This window comes from Tachysurus vachellii, chromosome 6, assembly GCF_030014155.1.
Source record: "Tachysurus vachellii isolate PV-2020 chromosome 6, HZAU_Pvac_v1, whole genome shotgun sequence".
Lineage (NCBI taxonomy): Eukaryota > Metazoa > Chordata > Actinopteri > Siluriformes > Bagridae > Tachysurus > Tachysurus vachellii.
The window spans coordinates 20,695,691-20,723,040 of NC_083465.1; the positions used below are offsets into that span (position 1 = coordinate 20,695,691).

The window sequence follows — 27,350 nt, forward strand, 5'->3', positions numbered from 1 at the left end:
CCACCGCACGTATCCTATAACCATTATCGAGCAAGTATGTCACTCACACCTTCTCATAGCAACAGAGGAAATGGTTCTCGTGTTGGACATGAGGGAGAAAGAGAAGGCTACAGGAATCTGAGGATAAAGAAAAGACCGAGTTTACTCCCGAGTCGCTCTAATGCCACTTCTGAGTTGTCGCCGCTGTACCGCACTGGTATCGACCAGCTATTTTTGTGCTAAGCAGCAGCTCAATATAATGCTATGTTCATTTCTCTAATCCTCCTGGCCAATTAAAATACACCCAGGCTTCTGCAGCTGCCTAAAGCTTTTGCTCTGAGCAGCCAAAAAATCCAAAAACGCAGTGGTCTGACGGAAGGAGGAGATGTGTTTATTGCTGGATTCAGCTTTTCTTTTTGCAATAATTTCTAATGAATATAGACCCCCTGTTATTTGGCCTTATTATCTACTACTTTGTCCGTCAGCCTTATAAAACGATTCACGGCACAACCTATAAAGCTTAGCGCACGGCTTCCAAAGATACCGCTATAAACATTTTACCTTTTTCAAACCAATCATCATGAGGCATATTATCCAGACTACTATTGTGACAATAGACCATTAATGTCATTTCAGATGACTAAGCATTTCTCCGATCCCTTCACCCCCCACCATCCACCCCTCAAAATGTGGTTTGCACAATATTTTTATATCTTTATCTTTATTGGGAGCCTCGGAAAACTAACATTTCCGTGAGATAAAATGATGAAACATTAGCCACACATTACTAGTCAAACACAAAAAAAAAAATGTATGGCAGTGCTTCAAAATAAAAACCAGGAGGGAGACTTTGCTGCTTTTGGCTTTTCTGGTTTTTTCCTCTTCTTCTTGTTCTTTTTCGATGGAGCCGACTACAGCAAATCTAGGGGAGCTCCCTGAGGTAATTAATCCATCAACATGGCTCTACGATAAGCTCTTTGCCAAAATATACTAGTGCTCTCGGCGAGGAAAAATAGAAGAGATGCAGAAAAATCTTTAAGCCCATATTTAATAATAATAATAATAATAATAAAAAAGTAATTAGTTAAAAAAAAAAAGAAAAAAAGAACGGATCAGAAAAAATGATTATTTTTGAAAGAAATACATTTAGCTTGCTCTGACCAGGCTGATCAGGTCAAACTGGCATTTTCACATTTCATGCTTCTATTACTTAATTACATTGATTAATAAAGGAGATTTTCTAGAAGCCCTTATCGTGCCTTATTTTCTTGTTTATGATGTTGCTGTAGTTGCAGTAACGTACAAACTCTCTCTATCTGCAAACTCCAGGCTTACAGCAGCTGGTATATCAAACCATGCTGTATTTTCTGATTTTTCAGCAAAAATTTAATAAATAAATAAATAAATAAAATCTGTCGAACTTTTAAAGTCGCCTTGATCACCCGGTGCGTTGAATAATGTAAAATCTCCTTCTGGTCAGGACTTTTTGAAGCCTGAACATTTGTTCCCAATCACATCTTTCCTTGTGCCAGTCTTTAAAAGTTGATTATAAGCTGATTTTAAAAGTCATAATGGCACAGCTTGCAATATGCTCTTATGTTAATGGATTTTTACGCAGGGGTCAACGGTCCTGATGTAGGTACTGTGGCAAGCTACAGTGTTGAGGAAAAAGCCTTTGTGGAAACTGACGTTATTTCACATTAAGCAAGCAAAAAGAAGTAAATTTGATGTTTCTTACATGCTTCAAACCACTATTACGATGTTTTTAATGGGTGAAATATCAAAGATAAAAGCAGTGTGTTTTAGGGAGTAAATGGACTTAAATTCAGTAACCATACATAGCTTTTTAAATGTAAAAGATTCTGGTTCTGTTCTGTTTTTCCCGTGTTCAGATGTTCCACAAGACAAAACATTAAAAATGTGCTTTACAAAGTTACATTCTTTGACAAATAATCAGCCTAACAAACTCGTAACGATCACCAAGTTCCCAAAGTCGCAACTCCGCCTTGCATCACACCTTGTTCACACATACACACACCTTAAAACACTGCTGAACACCTCACCATATCAATGAATATATTTGTCCTGAAGTTGCATGTTTTTGAAGCCCTTCTGATTAGATTATCTGAAGTGTTCATCTTACTAGTCTTTATTATTATTATTATCTCAAGTCCTGGTCTAATGCCCCTGCTCATTCATAATAATAATACAAATAGTAATAATAATAACAGTGTTTTGAATTATAGCCAACACCGAAAGTCGATCAACAGCTTGTGACTATTTAAACAAACATTTAAAATGTCTTGGAGTGATTCAATGGGAAACAAACGCCACCCAAGGAAACATGGAATCATCATCAGGGTGGCAATTAATGCTGTTTACTCTGCTAACTACCAGAAGGACCAGACCTGTTAGTTTTTTATTGTTTTTTTTTTTTGTTTTTTAATAACAATAATACTCAACCCACTGCCCTAATCATCTAACAGATCTCTGGCTTATGCTTCCTCCCAGATGGGTCATGAACAGCAGTCTGTTATAGAGAGCAGCCAGTAATGGAGCTGCAAATGGATTTGTGTAACACAAGCTGCTTTTGGTGCACATGTTCGGGCACAGGTTAAAGGATGAGCTCCGGTGCAACGGGATGCTGTGTGTATTTCCTCAGAACAGTGTGTGCTGTTAAGGAGTAAGTGTAGCGGTCCTAGTCCCTTGACCTAGATTCAACCCAAGTGCTTTACATACAGCTCTAGGAGTTCACGAGATGTAAATCTGCATTCTCTATAAAGCAAGTATAACACGTTTATACAGTATGTAATCTTATATCGTAATCTTTCTTCATTTCTGTGTGTGTGTGTGTGAAACAATCTGAAATAACCTTCTGTCTACTTTTCCTCGTTATATCCAATTTTCACACTTCCTTATTGTTTCTTTTTTTTTTATTCTTTCTAGCCAAGCATGACGTAGGTCTTCCTTGCTAGTCCACATGTCTTACTCAGTCTCTCGTACTCAGCTACTGTCTCTCACTTTTTCTGCTCTATTGTCTCCATATGGTTGTGCTCTAATAAGCCACGCTTGTCTACACGAGTGAAGCCCATCGGGGGCCATCTGTCCCACGCAGCTAATGGTTTAAGTGAATTAGGCCGTCTCTACACGGGCCCTGAACAGAGCTCACGATGCCGATCACCTCCATTGATCCGATTGATCAAGGCATGCTGAGAGCGCTGTAGTGTAGCCGCTGTGCCTTCCTGTGTGATTTTCTCGGATAATTTATCCTAAGGGAGAACAGAGGAAGTGGAGACTTGCTGCCTCTGAGCATTGCACAGATGGGGAACCTGAGGATATGGTACTATTGTCTGTGTGTGTGTGTGTGTGTGTCTGTGTGTCTGTGTGTGTCTGTGGGGCGAGAAAAGTAAAGCGAATCAAGGAAAAAGGTGGTGAAGAAAAATAAGCTCATTTTAAAACAGATGGGACGTATTTGATATTTAAAAATTGCCTCTGGAAACTGATGAGCTTTTAAAAAGCTTGGTTTTAGCAGTATATATATATTTTTTCTCTACTCTAAACCATAGTAAGGCAAGTTAAATCCTGAAACAAATTGTCAAATGTTCTATGTTTAGACTGTTGATAAGGTTTTCTTGTTCTTTCTAAGAAACATTTTTCTGTAGTGCCTGAAATAATCAATGACAGCCTGAGGTTATACAGTGATCACAAAAATACTCAAAGAAAGCTTTAACACAGCAACGATTATATATGTTTTGGTTGTAAAAAGTAATAATGCTAAATAATTGTATTTATTTACTCCACCTCGCTCCATAATTCCTTCCTTCTCACTTGCTGAAAACGTTAAGCTATTTGAACGGCGCAGATTAAAAGCGTAGCTCTGTTATAGCCGTGACGTTACAGCGATATGATTAATACCTCAGTGCTGTGGTTTTTAGTCAGGTCGAACTTTTTAATTCAAGTTTATTTGTATGGCGCTTTTTACAGTTGACGTCGTCTCAAAGCAGCTTTACAGAACATAAATTTACAGAACAAATATTCAGAACAAAAATTCAAGATTAATATTAGATTTATTTAAATGTGTTTGTATTTATCTCTAATGAGCAAGTCTGAGGTGACTCAGGTGACTCAGGTGGGGAGGAAAAACTCCCTTAGATGGTAAAGGAAGAAACCTTAAGAGGAACCAGACACAAAGGGGAACCTCATCCTCATGTGGGTGACACCGGAGGTGTGATTATATACATCTTTTCATAAAGTAATGCATCACAAAGCAGTGGGGTCTTGTAAAAGCTCCTCAAATGAATTTTTACATTAGACCATTCATTGTCTGTTTAAAATATGTTTATGATGTCAGATCCAGTGATGATCATTTAACCCCCCCCAGTCTACCATCAAATGTGTGCAGGGTGTGTACATAATTTATTGTGACAGCTTTTCAACGAACTTTTCTTGTTCTGACAGATTTGTGTTTGTTGCCCTCTGTCACGGTCTGTGTAGGGGTTGTTTCTTGGCCATACATGATTTCGCTGCAAGCTTGATTGCTTTGTCCAAAAAAAAAAAATAAAAAATCTAGGTAGGTCCAATGTGGTCCGATCTTCATTCAGATGTTTAATCGCTGTCGCAGAGAAGAAACCCGTACTGGGAATAGCCGAGTAAATTAGGAGGAATTTTAAATGAGAAAATGCCATAAAAAGACATTTAAACATTTTCTTTAAACAGCAGATGTTGTCCCGTCACTTACTCACTGATGAAGTGTGATGGAAGAGGTTTGGTCAGCCTCCAAGTCAGACTGTTTACCCACTGATTTTTGTAAAAAATTTTTTCTCCTTCTGAAGTGCTAGGGCTCTCGTTCCCCAAAATGCTCCCAAAATGCCCTTCCTGCATAGATGCGAGCCAAATTCATTTTCCTGCCCCTTCTGATTGATTAATTGGTGAAGTTATATAGCCGTGCTAATGGCTTTTCTGTATGCCGTCCAACAAGCTGGCTGTACAGGCACGGAGGCGAGCAAGCGAAGTGTGTCAGTCTCTCTGCACAGTGCTTTCTCATGGGAACAGCTACATGTTTGCACACTTAAGCAGAATGAAATGCTCGATGTCCTTCGAAATGTTTGAAATTGCACGGTTGCACGTGTCATAGTATGTGACTTTTTACATATTTTTTTTAAATAATTTTTTTAAATACTGAATGAAATGGATCCTTGTTCATTTTTAGCAGATCAGGTTCCTTATCCTTACCCTTAGTGATTGTTTTTCCCTTTGTTTACAGCAGCGACTCCCTTAAAATCCAGGTCAGATTTCACAATTCCCCCGAGGGGGTGAAATCCAACCTACGTTTAAGGGTTCGGGGGCATGTGTGCACTACGTAAGCCTGTTGTAATCATGTTGCATGGCTACCTCTTCTGTTGGTTCTAGCATGTGTATACCTGCATCACACACACCGAAGAACGCAGTATTGCTGACCAGAACTAAAACATCTGTTTATGGGGTGGAAGCTCTGCTCCAGTTACATTTGTTTTTCCTCAGCATGCCACCTTTCCATACTTTTATGATCCCTTTCAGCTCATAATGAGGACGCAATGGAGTTTCCTTTTAATGGAAACATTCTTTTTGGCATGTTTCCGATACATTTGCTGATGTATTACAGAATGCTTCTCTACGCCCTAAAAACCGTCTTCTGTTTGTAGAAGCAAATCACCATTATGTCTGTTCCTCAGCAGCGGAGCTGGGTTATGTAGTACAGTGGAAGTGTGTGGTGTCTGGCATTCAGTCAGTCTGTTATAAGCTGCTAACAGTATGCCTTTCAACACTGCTGTGTCTGAAAATGTGTCGGGGCATTTATCCATCTGTGGTCAGAGGATTATCTGGTATGTTTGAGATACACTTCTTATATTGGGTAGCAAGCGGACTAATTACCAACTGAATTCTAGCATTCAGGCTTGACTTGAAAGTTTGCTGTTGCATCATATGCCAGTCAGAATGTGTTTGTGCTCTGACCTACTGAAGCTCTGGCACTTTTGCGGCATGCTAATGGGCCCCCGTGCATCCACGCTAGTTCCAGTGTTGCACTACTGTTAACGCACTAAAGCTAACCCCCAAATGATGGATGGGGTCTGACAGACAGCTGGCTGCTGGGACCGAGCAGTGACCTCACCAAGTCAAGATCACTTTTGCTCACAACAGGGCGCGGTGCCATGCAAGAAGACACCAAATCTAGCAAGGTCTGCTTTCTGTACACATCCCCAAGTATGTGTGAGAGATTTGACTGCGGTACAGTGGGATTAAAGAAGAACTTTATTTTTCTACAATAAACATATTTAAGGTCTCAGGAGTGACATACTGTATGCCTCACAGTACAAAACTGCATCCATTAACATAAACATTTAGCATAAATTATTTAACTCCTCTCAACCCAAACCTTTGCTTGCTATGTAGGTCAGACATCTTAAATCTCCAGGGTTACTGAGTTGTGAGTTGTGGCTACCACAGGATGTGGTAGAACAGTTTTGCAGCTAAGGAACGGTTTCAAGCTAAAAGGGAGGCTTTCAGGGTGGGTTAGAAAGGTTAAATGACAATGTTAATTTGAAAAGCGGACAATGGTGCAATTGATGTAGAACAGCAAGTCCACCAAGCATACTAATAATTAACTCATTTGATTGGGGTTGTATAACTAACTAAAAAAAAAAAACGACTTGTCTTCAGATGTCTAGATGTATTGGGTTACAGTGTGCGTGTCAGTTGACAGACGAATCCAGAGCTGACATTTGTCTACATTTATTTTTGGGTTAAATTGGGTCGAAAGCGACATGTATTGAATTACGTCTTTTACGTGGGTTTGCCCATAGTCAGCTACTTTCCTACTTTACACGCAGGATACATTTCTGACCGAAACATCAGGCAAATCAGCAAATAACCTCACTATACAACAGAGAAATAAACTAGGTTTAGATAATTCACTGATTATAAATCAGTTCTTATTGTAAGCTCGAAATTGGCACAGTTAAAAGAATGTTGTGTTGCTGCATTGGGAGTCTATAATGGTTCTGCTGACTCACACTGTGTATATTAGGAGGACAAAATCGAGGCGCCAAAATCAAGGCCGCTGGGTCTGGTGCAGTGCAGATGTCCTTCTCTGGGATGTGGAATAGAGACTGAGATACCGCATATGAACGTTTCTCTCTCATGTCTTGGCAGGACTGTGCGGGGGCTGGACATTTGTCACTGTCACCTTCCGTCCGTTCTCTCTCAGATGTCACTAGGAAGACAGGAGGAGGCTACAGGGCTAGAAGAGACGCAAGGTGTGAGCTGAATCTGTCTTAGTCACTTTGTGCCTCACCGTGTGTGCGTGCGAGTTTGTATTAGTGTGGGTGGGGTTTTTGTCACACATAATAGACCTAAAGGAAGGGTACATGATGAACCATTCAGTTCGTGTTTGTTTGCGAGAAGTAAGGGAAAAAAAATCATGGGGTGAGAGTTTGCAAGCATGTGGGTGTATGTAAGCTGGCTGTACATGATGGTGTTGATTGCGAGCTGCTGAAAAGCTGTCGTGGCTCAGTGCCAGTCAAGCTGATGTAGGAGGCTCACAGCAACCTGAAATCTGGGAAAGAAAACCCAAAACAATGTTTCACTGCTCTGCCTGTCTCACGCTGGAAAAATGGAGGAGAGCTCGATGGACCTGCTACCGCCAACCGCATGTCAGACTTCACTGGCACTGGAACATTACATAAGAGTTGAGCTTCAGGGCTTAATGTAAAGGTGCTGAGTGGAAGGATCAGATGTCTTGCTGTGGACTGCTGTAGTATGAAACTTTCGGCTCTTTTTACATTGTCCACATTAGGCCTGGGATGACTTCTCATACCTAGAGTCTTGAGATAATGTCCCAGCGCGCAGTAGTACTGGAGGCAGGGGTGTCTATTAAATAATGCTCTCACAAATGGCAGAGAAATGCTTTCATTCTGCTCATAAGCCTTATTCGGATGGGGTTCGGTTTACAAGGATGCCTGGAGGAGGGAGTCCACATATTTTTTAGGGATTCCTTTCAGAGAACATTAAAGACCACACTGCTTCTTTTTTTCTTTTCTTTTTTTAACTGCTGGTTTTTAGTTTTTTTGCTGCCTTTTTGGATTAGAAAGTGAGTCTGACACTCATAACGTTTCTATACTCTCTTCAGTGGGAGTGTATTTGTCCGGAATAGAAAATAATCGTTCAGAAGCGTGCGGTTCTTACGGGTGATTAAAGGGGCCGTAAGCCAATTTAGAATTCCAATACGCTGTAGTATCCAGAAGAAACAACAACTGAGCAGATGTCTGTTTGTATGTATCTTTATCAACTAAAGGTATATACTCAGCTAAATAAACATAATTGTTTCATAATCATAATGTCAGAACTCCAGCTTCATACTTCCAGATGTGAGGCAGGAGATAATACACAATTATCATATTTTATATATTACAAAAATGTGTGAATATATCATTGTTTATTTACACATTATATCACACATTATATCACTATATCCAAAAGTAGCAGTTGGGGACCAAGAGATTTTTTTTTTTCTTTAAATGGCAGCCATGTTACTCCTATATTATGATCCTTAGAACAACTAAACCACATGTTTGTGAGCATCAGGTTAACATTTATGCAGAAATGTTCCAGAAGTCACGAGGACTTAACGGCGTGAGGGTTAAGACGGTTCGTCTCTTTTGTTCGCGTGAACTAGCCTTTCTGATATGGTGAATTATGACAGTAATGAACATCTTTATTGAATTCTCCAAAAATATATAATAGTATTTATTTACAATCTATTTAAAATAACCATCTCTCACGAAGCACAGATCCTGTTTATATCCCAGACTCATTTCAGCATCCAGTCACCAATCAAGATGATTCTTTTTGGCAGAAACAAATCTTTGGTTAAATAACAGTGAAAATGAAGAACAGAATGGTTTTGTTCATTTTTAGTTCAATAAAATCATCTAATTATTTATTTATTTATTTATTTATTTTTAATGAATTGCTCTTATTGCTTATTGCCTACGTGAGTTAAAAGTGTCCTAATAATGTTTTGTATATATTTATCAAGATATTTTTATTTATCTATAAAAAAAAAGTCGTTTATCATAGTGATAACCAGCATTGCTCGTGTCTAGAAGCAGACACGGACCACGAGCAGTACAAGTGTGAAGGCTTTTTTTCACAGAATGAGCTTTGTAGCGATTATAAGAAGACACACAGTGTTCACATGAATGTTGGAGTTCAAATCCCCGCTGTAGTCCGTCTCCAAGAGCCAGCTCAAGTGCAATTACAGCCACATGCAGTTCAGCTGCCATCTCTCAGTCACTCTGGGGAAGGGAGTACAAAGAAATGGTTTTGTCTCCTGATTTCTCGCTCTGCTTTCCTTGCACGTCATGTTCTTGATCTTTTCTGACTTTAAGCACTCGTTCCTGAACAACTTGCACGTTCTCTTTTGTTCCAGATCAGTAAGTGAAATGCGGCACTTCACCGATCAGCCATAACGTTAAAACCCCTACCTAATATTGTGTAGGTCCTTCTTGTGCTGCCAAATCTGCTCTGGACTCCACGTGATCTCTCATGATCTCTAACTCCACATGTTCGCAGCAGATCCTACAAGTCCTGTTAGTCGCAGGGTGGAGCGTCAATGTATCCTATAGATGCTTGGTTTGGAGCCCAAGTCTACATTTTTTTCCATGTTCCTTAAACCATCCCTGAACTAGGACCTTACAACTTGTACTAATATGACTTGGTAGGATGCCAAATTGTACTGTTCTGAAGTTAAATATGATTCCTCAAGCTGCACAAAACAGCACAGGGAGTAAGAGCATCATATTCCGGCACACAAGTGTGTAGCTATCTTGGTTTTTGTACACCACAGTCACACTCCTTTAGCTATTTACTTGAATCAGATGATTCATTTTGGACGGCAGTTTCGAATCACTTTAGAGGAAAAGCTGCTAATCATACACCTACATTTAACTTTCAATAAAATTCTTAGTTGAACCAGAGGTTGCTTGTGTTGGCTCTTATGCAGTGTTTGGAGATATATATATGTATATATATATATATATATATATATATATATAAACCCTTTGCATACCTTTGGAACTGCGTGTCTTTATTAGCAAGATGAGAAAAACAAGTCTCTCTTTGACAAGTTGACATGAACTCTGTGTGTTAGCTTTTCTCTCACACACCTGAGTCAAATTTGCCTAAAGCTAAAAACATCAAGTATTAATGTTTGCCCGTTGAAAGTTTTTCCCAGTTTTGATGACTCATTTATACATGCGAATCTTCATCGTGTTTATCAGTGAAACAGCAGCACTGAAAAGCTGTTAACTCGCGATACCTTGTGCAGCACGCATTGTGTGTGGGTGTGTGTGTGTGTGTGTGTGTGTGTGTGGAGTGAGTGATTCTTAAAGCCTGCTGCGTGTAAGAGAGAAACGGAGACAATGAGATGGTAAACTCAGTTGAACTGGTAGGTGAGAGCCTGAGTTTTTGACATCAGCTAGTGTGTGCAGGAATGTTTAAGGTTTCTTGCCTCCAGGAAAATCTGCAGAGTAATTACATAGAGAAGGCAATGCAGGGCAGGATGTACAGGAAAGTCATGGAGAAAGGCTTATGCAGATGGTGTGGGTGTGTCTGTGTGAGTCTCTGTCTGTCTGTCTGCCTGTGTGTCTGTCTATCTGTCTTTGTGTGTGTGTGTGTCTGTGTGTGTGTGTGTCTGTGTGTGTGTCTGTGTGTGTGTCTGTCTGTGTGTCTGTCTGTGTGTCTGTCTGTCTGTCTGTCTGTCTCTGTCTGTCTGTCTGTGTGTGTGTCTGTCTGTCTGTGTGTGTGTCTGTCTGTCTTTGTGTGTGTGTGTCTGCCTGTGTGTGTCTGTCTGTCTGTCTGTCTGTGTGTGTGTCTGTCTGTCTTTGTGTGTGTGTCTGCCTGTGTGTGTGTGTGTCTGTCTGTGTCTGTCTGTCTGTCTGTCTTTGTGTGTGTGTCTGCCTGTGTGTGTGTGTGTCTGTCTGTGTCTGTCTGTCTGTCTGTCTGTGTGTGTGTGTCTGTCTGTCTGTGTGTGTGTCTGTCTCTGTGTGTGTGTGTGTGTGTGGTGGGGTGTGCGGTTTGCGCGATGAGCAAAATCCAGGAAGAGGGAGCTGCCTGAGGTTTTGTGGCGTGGTCTATACATGAAGACATTAATAGCTCCAGGCCTGCTATTCAAAGGGAACGATGGAGTGAGGGCACAGAACAAAGAGCAGACATTAGTGTACTCTGAGAAGGAGGGAATTTACATGCTGTTGCTTGCTTCTCGCTGTTATTTCACTTCTACGGCTTCATTCGCACACCTGACAACAGTGCGCTTTAAAAAGCACTAGCAAGAACAATAATTCTACCCCTGGCTGTGGCAGGAACACATTTCTTTCTGAAGTTGGAAGTTTTTTCACTTACTATATAATTATCATTAAAAGCATAAGGCCACGATCAGAAGTCTGTTGTAAAATATAAGAATAGTTTTTTTTTGTAGAATATGTTTCATGAAGCTTTGTTATAATTAATTAAACAATACCGTCAATTAATTACATTAATTATTTCATTGCATTTATTCTTTAACCCCAAAGGGTGGTTGATTGTGCTCAAATCTGATCGGTCACAAGTTTGTAACAGAACGGCTCGGACAGCAGTTTCATCTGTAACAGGAACGATAAGATAATAATAATCATTTTATATAATGTTCTTTCTGTAGTAACACCTCATACACAGGGACATGGACAGCAGATGCTTCACATAAGCTAAGGCTAATAATAAAAGGATTCAAATAACGTTCAAACATATAACCGTTAGTGTACTAATGACTTGTGTTTTGTTTTTCTGAGAAGTTTATTTAACATTTATGGGTAAGGAGACTTCGTCGTAAGCTTTATCTTTGTTATGATTTCCGTTTTCTCAGGAAAATGACATGCTGCACTTATTTCAAGGAAGTGAGAGAAAGTGAGAGAAAAAAGAAAGTGATCAGAGAGAGAGAGAGAGAGAGAGAGAGAGAGAGGCTGGTGCATTGCATCTAATCTGTTGTTTCTATAGTAACAACTCAATAACAGGGACTTGTATGGTAGATGCTTCACATAATTTACTCCTAACAATAAATGGATTTTAAAAGATGTGTTATTTAACACATCATAATCTTGATGGTGAAGCTTTCTGGAAGACTGACCTTCTGAAGACAAATAAAAGTTACTTGGAGACACAGTTGACTCCAATGTAATAGGTTTATTCTTGTCACGGTCAGGAAGAAGAAGCCCAATGACCAAAGTGTTTCAAGCAATTATGTAGTTCACTGCACAGGGCTAGGGCTAGTGTTTTTTTCTGATTGCCTACAGGTAAACAAAGAGCTCCATGCTAATTGGTTTAAAAAAAAAAAAAAAAAAAAATCATATTAAGAACTAACAGGAAAGATAGATTTTTGGTAAAAAAAAAACTGAAAAATGCTGATCTAGAAAGTTTAAAATGCACACTTCCCTATCATGGCCTTGGATCCACAGCTTATTCAATCAAGCAAGCCATAACTTCACCTGAGAGAGCGAGAGAGAGAGAGACGGAGTGTGTGTGTGTGAGAGAGAGAGAGAGATGGAGTGTGTGTGTGTGAGAGAGAGAGAGATGGAGTGTGTGTGTGTGTGAGAGAGAGAGAGAGAGAGAGAGACGGAGTGTGTTTGCGTGTGTGAGAGAGAGAGAGACGGAGTGTGTGTGTGAGAGAGAGAGAGATGGAGTGTGTGTGTGAGAGAGAGAGAGAGAGAGAGAGAGAGAGAGACGGAGTGTGTTTGCGTGTGTGAGAGAGAGAGACGGAGTGTGTTTGTGTGTGAGAGAGAGAGAGAGACGGAGTGTGTGTGTGAGAGAGAGAGAGAGAGAGAGAGAGAGATGGAGTGTGTGTGTGAGAGAGAGAGAGAGAGATGGAGTGTGTGTGTGATAGAGAGAGAGACGGAGTGTGTTTGCGTGTGTGAGAGAGAGAGAGACGGAGTGTGTTTGTGTGTGAGAGAGAGAGAGAGACGGAGTGTGTGTGAGAGAGAGACTGAAGGTGTGTGTGAGAGAGAGAGAGTAAAGGTGTGTGTGTGTGAGAGAGAGAGTAAAGGTGTGTGTGTGTGTGAGAGAGAGAGAGAGAGGGAGAGAGAGAGAGAGAGATGGAGTGTGTGTGTGAGAGAGAGAGAGAGATGGAGTGTGTGTGTGTGTGAGAGAGAGAGAGAGACGGAGTGTGTGTGTGAGAGAGAGAGAGAGAGAGAGAGAGAGAGAGAGAGAGACGGAGTGTGTTTGCGTGTGTGAGAGAGAGAGAGACGGAGTGTGTTTGTGTGTGAGAGAGAGAGAGAGAGAGACGGAGTGTGTGTGTGAGAGAGAGAGAGAGAGAGAGAGAGAGAGATGGAGTGTGTGTGTGAGAGAGAGAGAGAGAGAGAGAGAGAGAGAGAGAGAGAGAGAGATGGAGTGTGTGTGTGATAGAGAGAGAGAGAGAGAGAGACGGAGTGTGTTTGTGTGTGAGAGAGAGAGAGAGACGGTGTGTGAGAGAGAGAGACTGAAGGTGTGTGTGAGAGAGAGAGAGAGTAAAGGTGTGTGTGTGTGAGAGAGAGAGTAAAGGTGTGTGTGTGTGTGTGTGTGTGAGAGAGAGAGAGAGAGACGGAGTGTGTGTGAGACGGAGAGAGACTGAGACGGAGAGAGGAAGGGAGAAAGAGAGAGAGAGATTGAGACTGAGATGCTGGGGCTATTATTTAAGATAAGCATGTTGCAGGTCATTGGTCTGTACTGGGTTTATTCTGACTCTCTGTGAAATATAAATTGAAATTTGCATGTTATATTTTATTTTATATTTAATTTATATTGTATAGCACTTTTAACAATTCACATTGTCTCAAAGCAGCTTTACAAAAGTACAGAAACAGAATAAAAAATGTTCAAGTTTAAAATGAAGTCACTATAAATCTGTAACATCTGTCTCTAACGAGCAAGCCGGAGGCGACAGCGGCGAGGGAAAACTCCCTGAGATGATATGAGGAAGAAACTTTGAGAGGAACCAGACTCAGAAGTGAACCTCATCCTCATTTGGGTGACACCGGACAGAAAGTAACCTCAGTGTAAATAATGTCCTTTACTACAACAGTTTGTATTTGAGTGGAAATGGTATAGCATGAAGATTACAACAAACTGGATTGAAAAGTTAAACAGAATAACTGAAAGTCTCTTGATCATTAATATCCTATCATTAATATCCTAAGGCTTTTGACAATCCACTCATGGTGTCACAAGTTGATTGACTTGTTGTTGGTGCATGTTTAAGCTGCCTTGTTTTCCTGCAGAAATAAATCGAATTGCTTGCAAGATAGCGACACTTTTAATTAGGCTGCAACTCCTCAGCTAAAGTCTATTGGGTTTTTATGTGTGTGCTTAGACTGTCTGAGGAATCACGACTGTAAAAGCTTTCAATTTATGAGTAATCTAGATACAGTGGAGATCAAGAAGTATTTGTAATGCTAGTATAAAAGAGCTATTTCATGAGTTATGAATGTATTAAAGCACAGAATAAAAAACTTTAATGAGATTTGAAAAAGAGCACCGATGAAAATTAGAGAACACTTCCAGATACCTCCTAGTTATTGGTGCTAATTTCTTTATCTGACAAACCCTATTTAACTGGCAGCCTAACTTTCGCAGCCTAACACTGCTTTCGCAAGATGGGGAGCCGTTCTAAAGTGACTGAAGGCCAAAGGGATGACCCTTTAAGCCATAGCAAGAGAAGTCGGTCGTTCCAAATTCATTATTTCTAGAATATTGAATTGATCACAAACACGTTCAAGTCCCCCAAGAAGCCTGGTCATCTACGAAAGACACTGTATGCAATGACCAAACCTCTCATTAGCAGAAAAACAATCAAAAGGCTGAAGATCATGATGTTCATTGACAGACTGAACCCAATGTATGTAAAGAAGTCAGTGAAATGTGGACAGGGAAGTGTCATGGTTTGGGGGATGTTTTCTGCAGCAGGAGTTGGGCCTCTTATACAGCTGCATGGCAGAGTGAATGCAAATGTTTATCGCACCCTTCTCTGACAACGTGTGGTTCCTTCCCTGCGTTCATCACACAGTTAGCCAGCCGTTTTTCATGCAGGACAACGCTCCCTGTTTATTGCAGTTCATTGAAGCTGAAAACATTGTAATAATGAAATGGAGTCCTTGTCTTAAACCCAGAAGGAAACCTCTGGAAAATCCTCGGCGTCAAAGTTATGGCCATGAAACCCACTACAGTCAACTGTGGAAGAGACTGGAAGAAGAGTGGACCAAAATCAAACAGTGTGAGAGACTGACGATGTCTCGTGGCCACCGATGTGCTGAATCTCATTCAAAGTAAGGGGTACACGTCCTACTAATTGTACTAATTGTCGCTTTAATTTTTGTATTAGACAATGTCGGTTATTCAGATAAGAATTTCTAGTTCATTGTGGCTTATGCTAATAATTCTGATAGCAATTTTTCATATAAGCACTACAGTGCGCTCGACTAAAATGTAATGAAACACAAAATAAATCTCAAGCAAGTAACATATCATTACAACAAGTGCAGCACATCAAGTTTAAGGAATAGTGTAACTCAACATTGTCTCAACAAATGATCACAATATACACTGATATAACCAGTTATTAGCACATGCCTGGTAGCAGTATCACTAGAGTATGCTTTATTTTTCTGTTTTAAATTGTGTATCCCTTGTGATGCTCATGTTTATTTGCTCAGCTGGTGTAGTGCAATATTATGTGCTTTAAAACCGTCCACTCAGGCAGTGGGACCTGTCACTGAGACAGTTATTTTTATAAGCCGCAGTACAATGTTCTGCTTTCGGTTCATTTCTCGGAGTGCTAGAAATGACCCACAATAACAGGTCTCTTGTGGAGGAAGCAACGCTTGGAGGACGGAACCAAGAAAGTGAGCGCATAAACTGTGTGCATGTGAGTGAGTGAGTGAGTGAGTGAGAGCTGCAGTATTAGGAAGATGAGTGGTGCTGATGCTGAATATTGTCAAGCCCCATATCTGCTGACAACTGCCACTGAAAAGAGATGGGGAAAAGACATGTGGTGAAAATGAATAGCCCTGAACCTGACAGAGATGGACGCTGGAGCTGTGGGTGTGCGACCGTGTGTCTGGCTAGATCTTTTTATGTCTTTTAGTCTGTATGCCCTCGTGCTACCTTAATGAGATTTTATCCATTTTCCTTTTGTCTTTACGTCTGGAAAGAGCTTAGTTACTCTGCTTTATGAACCAGAAGAGCTTAAAGAACCGGAATAGATTTTGCACTATTAAAATGCAGCACACACTTTGCTGTTAACATTAGTGAGAGTTGTGAGAGAAGGGGGCTTTAACAATAAAGCTCTTTTTATGATGTAGCTGCAGGTTTGTGTGTTTGTGCACTCATCAGCAGGGGCACTGACTGATCTCACTCTACCCTGAAAGCATGTCAGAGGCACGTCTGCTAAAGAGTAATGGCTGCTTCGTGATGAGAGAACGCGTTTGCCCCATCCTCACTCAATCAATTTATCTTTAATTAGTGTTAATTTAACGCCAAGAAACTCCTCCGGATCCCTCCGTCACTGCCAGGTCTTGATGTTCCTGTTCTCTCTATGGTCATGAGCTTATTAAAACATCTTTATTATGTATGTGGTATGAACCGATGAAGTGCTATTAGATGTAGTGTAGCGTGGCTTGTGTCTGACGTCAAAGGGGTTTTTGCTGGTTAAATAAATGACTTGCACTCACAACGCTTCGTCAATTACTCTTTTCTCACTTAAACTGTAGTCTTTTTTTTTTTTTAGCGGGTCAGGTTATGGATTACCACTTGATTGCTTTCATGTTTGCTTAATGTGCTGCATAAATGGCCATACGTGAGTGTGTGTGTGTGTATGTGTGTGTCGGTTACCATCCGTCAGTTCCAGAAAAAGGATTTTGCTCATTTCAGCTCTTTATTCAGATTCTAAGCAGGTTTTTACCATCACCTGCTGTGTGCAAAGTTATTTTGTTGTCTGTCAGATGGTCCTACTAATGTCCACACAAACACACACCCTCTTTTTTTTGCCACGCTGTAGTTATGTATTGTGCAACAAACTGTATTAACCAAGCTGATAGACATTCCTAAGGCCAAGTGGTTTTCTGAGTGAAAAAATAGATAAAGTTGAACACGTATTGTGGAGTAAAACACAGAGTGCACCGATACACATACGGGCAGATGAATTGTGGCGTGTTTGGATGGTTGAATCTGAATGACACCATACTGTAGTATGCACAGTATACCATACACCATACAGTATGCACAGTATACCAATAATAGCTTTACCAATAGGTTTACCAATAATAGTATTTTAGCTGATATCTCTGTGTTGTGGACCTGGTTTTATTTCTCCTTAGTATATTAAAATAGTTAGTGAATTTTATCAGTTGATTAAATATGTATAGTATATGAATAATCGTGTGTGTGTGTGTGTGTGTGTGTACACCAACATGAACCCCTGGCCTTGTCATTTCAGAGTGCAGTTTCAGTTGAGAAAGTGATAATGTTCATGTATTTCTACTCAAAGTAGCTCATATTACAGAAGTGAGTTCAAACTAGATTTGAGTCACATGTCTTGCGATTTCTTCGATAAATGAACAGTGAATCATTCAGCTGTACCTGACTGACTGCCAGTCTTTGACAATCCGTATTTGTCTGCGTGTCAAATGCAGCTGTAAGGTATAGACAGTTCCCCCCACACACTCACACACTTCTCTCTCTCTTTTTCTCTCCCCCCCCCCTCCTCGTTAACACTTCAGTCTCCCATCAGTTTGAATTATACTCTCTCCTCTAGAATAATATGTCCAACCCTGAATGTCAAACACATTACACATTTTTTTTTTCTCTCCTCCAGACTCTACTATAGTGTAGGCTTTGATTTTAATCGCAATATTTAACAAAACATATTAGACCGTAACGGCGTATATTGTGGTAAGCACATTTTATGGAAGATAAAATGAGTGCGACATTCAAATGAATCGACTCGGTTCAATTTAATTTGATTCGCACCTTTTACCGTAGACGTTTTCACAAAGCAGCTTCACCGAGTATTGAATTAGGTCCCTAATTAGCAATCCAGAACCAATTTAATATTGGGATTGCAAAGATATACTGTATTAAATCAAAAACACACTCAAACGCTCGTTCAATATACATCCATGTCTACGGCACCACCCATATTAAACTCCACTGCTGTTTTACACACCACATTTCATCTAGAGATCTACCAGCTCCAGTTAGACTCTGCGATACTAAAGAGGAGATGCTAACTCCATGTGGTCTTTTACATCAATAGAACATTTATCAGACTGTATATTTTTAATCACACCCTCCGGTGTCACCCACATGAGGAATGAGGTTCACTTTGTGTCTGGTTCCTCTCAAGGTTTCTTCCTTTACCGTTTAAGGGAGTTTTTCCTCCCCACAGTCACCTGAGTCACCTCAGACTTGCTCATTGAGGATAAATACAAACACATTTAAATAAATCTAATATTAATCTTGAATTTTGTATTATATTAATCTTTATATTATTCTTTATATTAACCTTTTGTTCTATGTTTATGTTCTGTAAAGCTGCTTTGAGACGACGTCAATTGTAAAAAAAAACGCCATACAAATAAACTTGAATTGAATTGAATTTCAATACCTCATCCACCTGCTGCTATTACACAAGCGCATATACGTTTACCAGTACCCTCTCTGTTCAGATTTCTATATTTGTACACGTTGTTCAGTATAATATACAGTATGCACACTGTATGTATTTGTTCCCGTAGTGTTTTGTTGCACACGATGCACTTTATGTGGCTAGGACAACTTACTTGAAGTCCTTAGCTCTGTGAAACGTCGTTTCGTTCGACTACGTACGGCGTCAGCTAAGTACGGCTGAAATGACCATAAAACCTTCTTGACGTGACTCGATATACTTTTTAGTTTTTGTTTAAAAAAAAAAAAAAGTCAGTTAATTTGTCACCAAGCCAAGTAAGTATGACTCTGCACTTACTGTGCACTTTATTTATTATAGAATCACCATACTAATACTGCATTGGACTTGTCTTTCTCTTCTCAGAACAACATTAGTGCAGGTATGATTTCATAACACACATGCTGCGGATTTTTCATCTGCAGATACATGTCAGTGTCTCGTTCTACCTGGTGACTGCTGAGGCTCTGGAATGGTCGAAACCAGTTTGAGATGACTTGTTATTTTTGAGTAGTTAAAGTAAAGTAGTTTAAAGTTTGAGTCTGTTGTAGCTGTAAAGGGATGCTGGAAAACATTCCCACACTAAATGATCCTACCCTACCATCTGTGTGTCACCACTAAAATTAATATCAGACCAGGCCATGTTTTCCCCCAGTCTTCAGCCTTCCAGTTTTGTTAAAACTGGTACCGTTACCATGCCTCAGGTTCTTGTACTTGGTCAGTTGTAGTTTTGCTCAGCTGTTCTTTCACTGGCATAATTAAAAACCACAAAGGATGCAGCAGAAGTTGCTTGGAGATGAGAAATCTTAGCATGACATCTTGCAAAGTAGTAGCTTCTCAAGTAGGAAAGAAATCTGAATTTGTTATGCCTGGAGGGAATTTAAATAGTATCTGAGTGAAAGGGAAGGTGTGTGTGTGTGTGTGTGTGTGTCAGTGTGGATAAGCGATAATGGATTTCTGATCGTGAGTCAGCAGAAGATGATATTCACTTACAAATCTCCTGGCAGTGAGGATGCCGTTCCCTATAAATGAGGAGGGACAGGCCAGGACCCTAGAGCCAAGGCGAAAGCTCATTCTGCCAAAACATTTACTGTACTGTTGGGAAAATCTAATATATGTATAATCATAAACTGTAGGTGTCTTATTTTAAGGTCTCATGTGGCTCCTTAATGTCTTTATGGTCTTCCTTTTTAAGAATCTTGCTGAATATACTTGGCAGAAATGTGCTTGCTCTGTAGACCACTTTGTTGACTTTGTTGAGTTTGTTGTTGTTCAGCATGAACAAGCGTGATGTTTGAATGTACAGCTATATCATAATCCAACACTTCGCTGAAGCCCAATATGTCGATCTGACCATCGTATGAACCCTCGTATGTGATTCTTCCCCAAACTGTTGCCACAATTGTATAAGCTTTTGTTAGCTGTAGAATTACAATTTCCTTTCTCTCAAACTACTGTAAGGGGCCTAAGCATGTTCTAGCATGATAGTGGCCCTGTGTACAAAGCAAGCTGCATTAGGACATAGGTTCAGTAGTTTGGAGTAGAACTTAAGTGGCCTGAACAGAGCCTTTACTTCAACCCCACTGAATACCGTTAGGATGAACCGGAATGCTGATCGTACACCAGGCCTTCTCACATGACCGTAGTCGTACCAGACCTTAAAATTTTAAATTTACAAGCCACAAGTGGATGGGAAGACAATGTAGGTGCTGGGAATTATTAAATTAGGGTCAAACTTTTGCTTCTTTTTTTTTTTTTTTTTTTACAATGAAATAGTTTTGTCTTTTTCTTTTTTGCCTGCTAAGATTTTCTTGTTAGCAATTCTCGCACGTCTGCGTGTATATAAGGCCATAACAAATTGTTTTAAAATGCATTGCAGCTTAACATCAGACAGCACAAACAATTTGAAGGGTCCCCTCATTGTGTGTGTGTGTGTGTGTGTGGTGAAGGGGTGGGCTCTCTACAATGCAACTTAATGAGCAGATATAAAGCTCTGTGTGTGTGTTACTGTGTGTTATGCATATGAAATGCAGATTTTATACTGTCGTCCTGCTGTTTTTTTTGGTTTTTGTTTGTTTATGGAATCACAGGGATACATGTCCAGAAGTCCACTTCACATGGGAGCTTCTTAGCTCTTCTGCTTCATATGAACCTCCATGTGCAGCTTTCTTGAAGAATTCACACAGAGGAAATGGAGTAGTGCACGCTTTTCTACCTTTCTTCCTCTCCGCCTGAGTGGCAGTCATCCTGAGTTCTGTATTCAGCATGTCATTGAGAATGACTGCGTCTTGAGCGTCGTCTGATCAAGGCTGAGCTAGTGTGCTCGTTTTCTGGGCTGCTTTGTTGAGTGACTGCCCTGCTTCAGGCCAGTGGTTTATTCTTCTGTGGTCTGACAGGTGGAACCGTATCTTCAAAGCCCTGCCACTCTCATAGTATTCTTACTATGCTAGTCGACAGAGGGAGGGTGAGAATCATGACAAATAAAATGTGCTGAAAGAATATCTCTCATTGTTTGCTTGAGAGCAGCCTCCCCTCTCCGTGAGACCGAGAGATGTGTAGTGACCACGTTCAACAAATTACCCACATTTAGTTGAGACGGACAATTTGATTAGAGTGCAGTGTGTATCAAAACGTTTTTAATATGCAAGGTGTGTGTGTGTGTGTGTGTGTGTGTGTGTGTGTGTGTGTGTGTAATCTAGCAGAGCGTCAACACATTCTCTGCGGCTCAGAGCATTCTCAGCAGGAAGCAGTGTGCTGCGAGTAGAGCTGCTTTAGAGAAAACCAAAACAGCGTGGCATGTTTGACCCAGTCCTCATGCGCCACTGGAGATGTACACATTCACCTCCTCCTCAGCAGCAGTGTAGGGAAACAGTGAGGCCTCCCTCCTTACGCATAAAGAGCTCCAGCACCTGGCTCAGATAAAGGGTCCTTTAACTACTGGGTCACAGCTCTGAGAAAGTGTGATTGCTTTGGATGGATGACCGGAGAGAGAGGAAACATGGCAGCTTTGTCATAAGATAAGCTTTTAGTCTGAAATGGTTTGGAGAAAAAAAATGGCATTTTGAAATCTTTTGGGACAGGAGGATAGGGTTGGCTCTTTTTCACAGGTTGTACAACAAACAAGGGAGGAATCGTGGCCAGGCCTTATTTACATGAACCGTAGCTGGACCTTGTTTACTTTATTGGATCCAGCAGCTCTGTAGTTTTTATTTATTTACTTATTTATTTATTTATTTTTAAATAAGAATGAGAAAATAAATGAAAATGGCTGATCATTTTTAATGTTACCTCCCTTCCAAAAATATAATCAGCTTAATCAGTTCAGGTCATTCTGGATTTAGTTCAATTTGGTCATTTTCCTGATGCACCAAATTACTTCCTCTCATATTAATCTCTTATTAGTCTCCCTCACTCACTTACCTGCAACTCTTTGCCCTTCCTGCTTGCTGTGTTCCTGCTTGCGTTGTGTGCGCGTACGTGTCCACGTGCACAAAGAACATAAATAAATGTGAAGGAAATGATCTGGAACTCAAGTCTAGAAAAGTAGCGATGTGTTTGTCAACATGAGGCATTCAGATGTTCACTCTTTGGTATAGACCCAATCGTCTTGTTTTGTTTAGCACTTGTTGCTACAACTCTTGACTTAAACTCTTAGAGATGTTTGTAACTCATATGCACAATATCACACATCTGGCAAAGATTCATATAGATGTGCGTGTTGTTGAATGACACTTTCGAATGCAAGCCTTATTTAAATAAATAAACAATGTACTGCTGGTCGTGTTGTTGGCCAGGTCAGTTTGCTAACTGCAGTAATATTTGCTGTTTGAGTTAGGCTACAAGCTCAAGCTAACATAAGGCTATCTTGTAAACTTAAATATTTAGCACATTTAAAGGTAGAGGGTCGCCGTTGTTTTAGAAATGCTTCAGAAAACTGCGTTGGGCCGCCAAATAAAACCAAAACAAAACGAACGTGTAGCCAATGAGCAGAAAGGGGCGTGTCTTGTCAATATGGGTGGAGAGTGTTCAGTGCGCATGTGTGACATTAACAGAAAGCGATTTTAACATTGACGTGGATGCTAAAAACAAAGAAAGAAAGCGAAGAAAGGCTTACGATAAGGCAAGAAGTGTTAATATAGGATCAGCTTTCCAGCGCTGGAGAGAACTGAACGTCTTCCGCGTGAAACGGAGCTAAACCTTACACGGTACAACACACAGTACTACAAAAACACATTTGTATTACCATAGTATTACTCATTGAGTTCATTTATTGATAAAAAAAATATACCCTCGGTCAGCTGCCCCAACAGGTTCCGCCATAATACTTGTCTGGTGTATGTGTGGGGCGGAGCTATCAATACAGGGGTGGGACCCATTTGGGTTAGGGGCGTGTTTGTTTTGGTGATTTCAAATGTCAAACAACGGAGACCCTACCTTTAATGCGACTGTGAAACTAGAGTAAGAGAAATTTTAGATTATGTGGCAGTTTTAAGTGCTGCTTAACCTGAGAAAGTCAGTATATGACTGGATAGTGCACGCTGCTTTAAAACATGAGACTGCTAAACTAGAAAACTCCATAGATATCATATCGCTTATTTGACTTTAAAAGCCTAAAACTAACCAGTAAAATGCATAATTTGATGTTGCCAAGCAAAAATATATTAACAGCTACTTAATTAAAAAGTACCCCATGTTAGTGCCCTGCTATTTGGCATTGCAGCTCAGTTAATAGCGACTGGTCAGTGATGAAATACTCCAGGTCGCAAAGGTGATAAGAATGAACAATATGAACTGTCTTGCCCTGACTATCTGATGGCTTCAGAGCATAAATCCAGTCTTTTACTGTTTGTGCATGAGGTGCGAGTTGTATCACACGTTTCCAAGGTCTCACACGCATTCGCCCACTCTTTATCCCTCAGGCAGCAATCATGTTGTACAGCTCCACAGAGACTGACACATACACATCAGAAAGAGAAGCAGTCACTTACAGCTTCCTGCTTTTCCCCTCACTCTCGTTTTAACAAACACAGACGTCCTTGCTGTTTGTGGATAGCTGCATATTTCCATGCAGTGTTTTGGGCTTGATCACAATTCTAAGGGACACGAACGGAGAACTCAGTGAGTGTATGTGTATGTGTATGCCTCAAGCATTAAGTTGGATTAGCATTAATCTGTGTGTAAAGCAGCAGGCCTCTGGGATCCTGTATTTACTGTGATGGGCGACATGGGGACGGGGCAAAACCTCAGTGAATATTTTAGGTAATCCTACATCCCATGGGCTCTGCTCTGCTACACCTCCACAGCCTGTGGCTATTCTCTCCTTCTATGCGTGGTTTGTTCGAGTCCTGTTGCAACAGCCGGAGCTGCCTGGATCACTTTCCTGTCCTGCCTGGAGCTTGCGCTGGAAGACTGTCACATACATCCGCTGCTTTACGTCAGTCCATCCTGCCTACTTTCTGTGCTTGCCTGTCTCCCTTTCTCTTCCCAGACACTGATTATATGCTAAAATGGGCTTCTCCAGTGCTGCAGCCTCGGGGCATGATTTGAACAGGACTGACTAAGAAGACTGAGACCTTGTTTAGGTGGCATTAGTTAAGGGGACAACACCCGAGCTAATGAGGGGCTGTCAGGAGAGCACAAGTCCAGGTTGGCTTTGAAGGGTCAAATGTCACCTGGACAGGAATTCCTCAGAGGCTAAGAAGCCAGGTGCAGTCTTTCCTTTTTCTTGAGCTGGTGCATTGCTCATTATTAACTCTCTCTCACCACCTCAGAACATTGTCTGCCTGAACCGGGAGGCTAAATTAAGGTGTGCTGCGGTAATGAAAGTTCACAAAGCCTTTCTGTGGGTCTCATCTGTTGTGGTGGCAGAGCCATGCCTTTAGAGAGACAGAGTGTGTGTGCATGTGTGTGTGTGTGTGTGTACATGCGTGTTTGCTCCTCTCATCTGAGATATATTACTGTCTCTGTGTTTGGCCACAGGCGCTGTGGCGTGGCAGGGTACATTTTTCAGCACCTGAATGGCCTTGTCGCAGTCACAAACAGATGTGCTCCGGAAACTTCCTCTCCTATTAATCTCTGTCTCCATCACTCCTTTACCTGCAACTCTTTGCCCCTCCTGCTTGCTGTGTTCCTGCTTGCATTGTGTGTGTGTGTGTGTGTGTGTGTGTGTGTGTGTGTGTGTGTGTGAAGTGAGTAAAGAACAAAATGAATGTGAAGTGTGTGTGTGTGTGTGTATGTGTGTGTGAAGTGAGTAAAGAACAAAATGAATGTGAAGTGTGTGTGTGTGTGTGTATGTGTGTGTGAAGTGAGTAAAGAACAAAATGAATGTGAAGCAAATGAGCTGGAACCCAAGCATAGAAATGTAGTGTTTTGTTTGTTAGCATGAGGCATTCAGGTGTGTGAGTGAGAGAGAGGGAGAGAGTGAGAGAGAGAGAGACTGACTATTTGCTGTGTTTGTATATGGTTGCTTGGTTATTAAACTTTGTACTCAAGGTATTCACTTTGCTAAAGTCATGCACTCCAAATGGCTTTTTTTTAACTGTCTGTGCTTTTTCTTCTCCTGTGTCATGTGCATATGAAACAGTTCACCATGTCACTTATTTCACTGTTGAATGATGACCTGAAATTAGGTTGCATTTTTGCCATGAAGTACAAACATCTCTCGTACCATTTACATGCTTCCAAATGTGTTCCATACCTAAATCCTGTTCACACCTAACAGTCACTTGCCTGAAAAAGCTTTTGGAAAATGAACTGTCCTTTTTGTAAACACCTGCATTGACGCATCTTTTTTTTATATTCACAGTAGAAAAAGATGCAGTGAAAATATCATTAACTGGTGAAAGAATAAACTCTAATCCATGTGATGGATGAGATGTGCTGTCATCAGACACCGTAGTTACTAAGGAGTTCTTGTATCTGAAGACAAACTAGCACACGTGTGTGTGTGTGTGTGTGTATATATATTTATATATATATATCTATATTTATATATATGTATGTGTGTGTATGTGTGTGTATATATATATATATGTTGTCTGAGCCTTTCTAGATGATGGGTAAAGTGTACCTCAGGTTCAGTCTGCAGGATATTTTGGACTGTGATATGTAATCACACCACACACTGGATTTTTTTGGCAAATGCTTGCATCAGCAACACCAGGTGGCTGCATTCTGGCAAAATAAGCAGTCATGATTGAGTCATTTCTGAAGTACGCCATTTGCATTTGATTTGCTCATTGGAAGTGTTTCGACTTGTAATGTTAACATTCACAGACTAAACGTCACTAAATGTGACGCTGTTGTATGACTATGCAACGCTTTGATGTTTCTCTTTTGTGATTTGCTTTTATTTGCCTTTTATTTAGCGTACTCTATCATTTTCCCATTTTAATATAACTCTAATTTCACCTCACTGATTTTAGGATTTAGGATAAGATGAGCCATTTGTGTCATCATTCATTCAGAAGCTCTTAAAGGTGGGGTGCACAAGCCAATGTTGACATTTGAAATCACCAAAACAAACATGCCCTTAACCCAAATGGGTGTCATCCCTGTTTTGATGGCTCCGCCCACACATACATACGTAACCCATGCGACTATTATGGTGGAACCTGCTGGGGCAGCTGGCCAAGGGGATATTTTTATCAGTAAATCAACTGAGTAATACTATGGTAATACAGGTCGAATGTGTTTTTGTAGTACTGTGTGTTGTACCGTGAAAGGTTTAGCTCCGTTTCATGCAGAAGACGACGTTCAACACCTAGAACCCGAGGCAGAGGTAACGGCAGGTGTCCGCCATGTCAACGTTTCAATCGCTTTCTGCTAATGTCACACATGCACACTGAACACTCTCTGCCGCATATTGACAAGACCCGCCCCTTTCTGCTGATTGGTTACACGTTTGTTTTGTTTGTTGGTTTTCTGAAGCATTTCTCAAACATCGTGCACCCCACCTTTAATTGGACTGGACATTTAAGATGGACATATTGTATGTGTTTATAGGTCTGAAAATGTTCTTATCTAAAGCATTTGTGAGCAGTAACTGGTAATATATCTCTATATGTGCACTTTGTGCAGTAGTTGTGCTCACAGGACATTGTTTAAAATGTGCTTTCAAAAGAACTTTCCTTACTAGATGCTTAAGTAAATCATCTGTCACTGTCCTGTCGTTGTTCCGTGTCTAAACTGTAGCAGTCAGGACAGTCTGTGTTTCCCACAAGAACCAAGTAAAGAGCCAAGTGTCATCTGACGAGTGCTGCAGTTCTGACAGGCCGAACTATTCGAACGTCCCCGGTCCTCCGTGTGTCTGCTCTTTGCTCCACTTTTTTTTTTGCGCAGAGGATCCTGAAGTATAGGATCACAGTCAGAGTCCGTGTCTGTGTAAATATCCAAATTTGTATTTTGATGCTGTTTTTAAGTTAATCAGTAAAGCCAGAAGTTAATGAATAGAGCGTTATCTGCTAGACTGAATCTTCCACCAAGCAGTGAAGCCCTCCCTCACTTCCTGAGCTGCTATCGTCTCGGTTTGTCCTCACAAGGACATACAGCCTGAAAGTGCCATTAGCCTTATCTCCTGACTGCTCCTTTTATTTTTCCTGCTCTGCAAATTAAA

The 27,350-nt window shown here is 40.7% G+C and overlaps 1 protein-coding gene across 5 annotated transcripts in view; it reads left to right on the plus strand.

The window, feature by feature from the left end:
- ndst2a (N-deacetylase/N-sulfotransferase (heparan glucosaminyl) 2a) overlaps positions 1-27,350 on the plus strand; it is a 112,576-nt gene that overhangs the window by 43,370 nt on the left and 41,856 nt on the right. The window contains exon 3 of one of the 5 annotated variants that reach the window (XM_060872823.1): positions 7,168-7,271. The exons of the other annotated variants lie outside the window; for them this stretch is intronic. The gene's annotated coding sequence lies outside the window, so the exon portion shown is untranslated. The remainder of the gene's footprint in view (positions 1-7,167; positions 7,272-27,350) is intronic. 5 annotated transcript variants of the gene reach the window in all.